We start from the raw sequence: 4,265 nt of genomic DNA, 5'->3' as shown, positions 1-4,265 counted from the left end.
AGAATTACTGCAGCACATGGGGCTGCAGCCTGCCAGTACCCAAGCCACTTACAGTATTAACCTGACTCACTGTTAGTGCCACTTTGTATTTTACAACAAAAGGCCTTGCTGCCTCAATTACAAATGGTGAAACCATTGCAGGTTCAAAATGAAGTTGCAGTAAACACCTGGACTAAATGTGTGTTGAGGGAGGTGATGCCTTCTATAAATGCAAAGAGTGGGAGGTGCAGTCACAGGTAAATGCTTCACCCTTTCTTCCTCCTTGTGATTCAAGTGGCTAAAGCTCTACAGGTAACTTCTGCTAAGTGATTTTGTATCATTTTTTTTAACCTTCATTGCTGAAGACCAAAGACACAGAAGTAGGTTGTAGCATGCTGGAAGATGGAAACACTGTGGGCTGATTTTTGCTTTGGACTGCGAAGAAGAAGGAAAGAAAGAAGGAAAGGAAGAAGGAAAGGAAGAAGGAAAGGAAAGGAAAGGAAAGGAAAGGAAAGGGAACCATTAAGAACCATTCTGAATTTTTATCTCATGGTTACCTGAAGATTCATTTCAAGAAGGTAATCAGTTTGTGCTGCTGTGAGTCACAAAGATCAAAGAGCAGGAAGCACACACTGCCATATCTGATGGAAATGGCCATGGACCAATTGTCTTGCCTATAGCAAGAAGTGCTTGGGATTAGGGAAACCTTTTCTAAATGCATGGATAATTTTAAGCACAGCACCAGAATCCCACAGGAGATGGAGAAGGATGATGGCGGTCTCACCAAAAGGAAACTCACATCAGCAGTCGTTTGGCTCTGGTTCAATCAGCTTTGGGACCGGGAGGGTGACTGGATCCAACAGCAGAGGGTTTAAGGGAGCTGGGAGTGGGCTCGGTTTCCCTGCCGCCCCTCTGGCCGGTGCAGCTGTGGCTCGGCTGTCAAACTTTCCTTCCCCGAGCAGCGGGAGCAGCTGTGACTCACCCGGGCTGAGTCAAAGCCGCTCCCGGGAGCGCCGCTCGCAGCATCTCCCGAGCTCAGTCCAAAGGCTCCCGGCTGGTGCTCCTTTCAGCTGCAAACTGCACAGGGAAGAAGTGGGAGGTGCCTCGAGCTACTTCTGTAAAACGACACTCGGAAACTTCGGCAGCATTGATGGGAAAACCCGGGGTGTTTCCCAGATTCGTGGCTGACAGCAGCTGGTGAAAGTATTTAGTAGGGACCTAAGAAAGGGAATAGTCCTGCTTCTCCTGGACATTACTATTTACAAGCAGAAACATTTTTCTCACTGAGCTTTGCAAAATGTTAAATTAAAAAAAAAATTAAAAAGTATTAAAAAAGAAGCAGAGACTGCTCACAAAAGTACCAGACCTAAATAAGTTCAAAACAAACAGAATCGTCTGTGCTTTAGGTACTTGAGCTCTACATAAATGCTGAGTGCTACAGAGCCAAAAGAACTCTGAGGTCCACCTCACCCAGGACCCACTGTCTGTCAGGGGTAAGCAGCAAGGAAAGGAGATGAGAAATAGAACACCCCCACAAATGAAATCCCCATCTCCAACCACCAGAGCTTTGAGAGCTTACTAAGCTGAAAATTGCAGCCAGACTCCTTTGTACAGTAGACGCCACTGGAGCATTTTTTTCGTAAATGTTTCTCATCCATTTTCCAAAAAAAAACCCCAGCTTCTGGCTTAACTTGTATCTCATGACAATGTGACAATGTAACAATATTCTGTATTCTGTGTATAGTTTTGTTCTATTTACTAGTATATAGTCATTTACTTAATAACCCTATGGTTTCAGTGCATTACATGGCAAAACACTCATCCTATTTATTTAATCTTGCCACCTGCTGATTCCTCTGGGCATGCCTTAGCTTTTATACTGTGACTTATCACTCTCTGTTTACCTTTCCCGCGTTGCCTGCGGTTTTAGGGCTCTTTGGAACCTGATTCTATGCAACATATCCTCTTTTATTTTTGCCTGTGAGGCCGTGACAGGCAGGGAGTGTGCTGTGTGTGGCAGTGAAGGCGAGGGGCAGGGGCTGTGCTGCTGTCACAGCCAGGGCTTGTTTCACCATCATGTGATTGTGTTCACGCTGCTCCGGGTGCCTGCCAGGGATTTGGGCTCTTATCTCTGGGTGCCCCAGCTGAGAGCAGAGCTGCAGTGGATCCCTGCCTACTCTGGGCACCCTCAAAACTGTAAAAGGCTTCAGAAAAAAATAGTCCAGAGGCAGCTCCAGGGCAGAGGGGTGGGTTGGTTTGCCATTTGGGGTGGTGGGGCAGGTGCCACACACAGGCGTTTCCTCAGAGCACCCTGAGCACACAGAGCCTCCACTCCAGAGCACAGCAGCCCAGAGCTGCATTATTATTGTTCAGAAGGCACACAATTCATCTCACAGACTGTAAATATTTCCAGCAAGAGCACTCACTGTAGGTGTGGGTGCCAAGCCCCGCTGTCGCCTTCCTCACTGCTGGGAGAGCATTTTTGTTTTATTGCACAGACAGAGGGTTCTCCATCCCCTCACCATTCTTCTCACAAGTATGTGTTGAGATGGCATGCTGGGTTTATCACAGGCTGAGGAAGAAAACTGGAGTCTCTGCTTCCTGTCATCCCAGCAGCCTGTTTTAGCTCGTGGGGCTCTTGAGAAGACAAATCCTCTGTGCCTTTGGAGCCTGAGCAGTCCCACAGAGCAGCTCTGTCACCTCAGGTGAGCGGTCCAGCTCTTGTTAGCCCAACTACAAGGCCCATATGCCCACGCAGAGGAGGGAATATTGACAGGTAAAAGGAATAGTGCGGGGAAGCAGCAGAGGGGGATGGAGGTCAGGCAGGCTCTGTCCAGACTCACGGTTTCCCTGCTATCTTTACAGCAGTTTCCAACAATGGGCTTCTCCAGAGAAGCTAAAGGATCTGCCAGAGCTCATCTAGGGCTGCGGGATGGGGATTTGTTGTCCTGCCTCTCAGTACTACAGGGTGGAGCACAGGTTCCACACGGCGCTGAGATTTTTCCATTTCCACTCAAATCTGGGCCATGTCAGCCCAGGACCTTCTAAAATAATACCAGGCAATTAATGCATTTTAATTTTCAGGACACCAAGATAAATTATTGCTCATTAAGACTTAAACACCTCAAATGAGGCAATAATGTCAGCTTTAATTTTTTTTAATTTTTTTTTTAACAACTTCCTAAAACCTGCTACAAAATTATGTCATCAATCAGCTGATCTACCTCTGGCTGGGCTTTGAGTAGGGAAAGCCTGCTAAAATCCTACTTTCCACCAGGAAAGGTGGCATTTCAATGATGAAGGCCCTGTGCATACATCCAGGCTGAATTCCCATCCCAGCTCTATCCAGCAGATGCTCACGGAGCTTGTGGTCATGACGAGATGGGATACTGGAATCCAGCACAATTCCCAGATCTCTCTTTGTGTCTCACATTTGTAAAACAAATATATGTGTTGGTCCCATGCCCACATTTGGGTCTGTGGCAGATCTCCATCCAAAATAAATTAATTACAGGCGAAGGGAAAAGAGCACGTTCCCAAGTGCCTTTGATCTGGGGGTTAAGCGAGCTGGTGAGTGAGGCTTCGGTGCAACACAATCTGCTCGCCCCTTCCCCTGCTAAAATTAAACCCAGTGATGTGCACTTTATAAATAGTCCCATCCAAACTGTCCCAAAACCAGCCCAAAAGTTAAAATGGAGGAAAAAAAGATAGGAAATGTGGCCTGAAACCATCCTGACTCAGGGCCTCTAGGGCTTATATGCCATGAAGGGAAAGTCCATATGCATAAATTCCCTTGTTCATGTATTTACCACACCGTGTTTTCTGCCTCTGCTCTCAGACCTCCAACCAACCCAGGAAAGATGCTTTTACAGTTTTCCGAAAAAAACAGCCCCACAGAGATACCTGAGCCATAACCAACTACATTTTCAGTAGCAAAGGGGAATTCAGAGTGGAATTAGAGCCATGATCTGTAGCCTAGGGGTGAGTGCCACCAGCAAGAGGCCACTCAGCAATGTCCCTGCAGTTTTCCTGGGTGCAAGGGGACCGGGAAGGGCCTGGGCACAGCAGGGGCATGGCAGTGAGAGGAACTTGCAAATGTGGGGCACTTGGGGGCTGCCTGCCAGAAGCTGGGAAGCCTGCTGAGCCTCTTTCCTTCTGGCAGAGCCCTCGCACACTCCTGGCTTTGCATTTTTGAGGGTTAAGTGCTGGTCTGAGATTACAATTAAAAAAAAAAAAAAAAAAAAAAAAAAAAAAAAAAAAAAGGGAACGAAGAAGGGGGCAAAAAA

Source organism: Pyrgilauda ruficollis, unplaced genomic scaffold (genome assembly GCF_017590135.1).
Source record: "Pyrgilauda ruficollis isolate IOZ18807 unplaced genomic scaffold, ASM1759013v1 scaffold132, whole genome shotgun sequence".
NCBI lineage: Eukaryota > Metazoa > Chordata > Aves > Passeriformes > Passeridae > Pyrgilauda > Pyrgilauda ruficollis.
The sequence above is the reverse complement of the archived record's forward strand: the minus strand, read 5'-3'. Positions refer to the sequence as shown.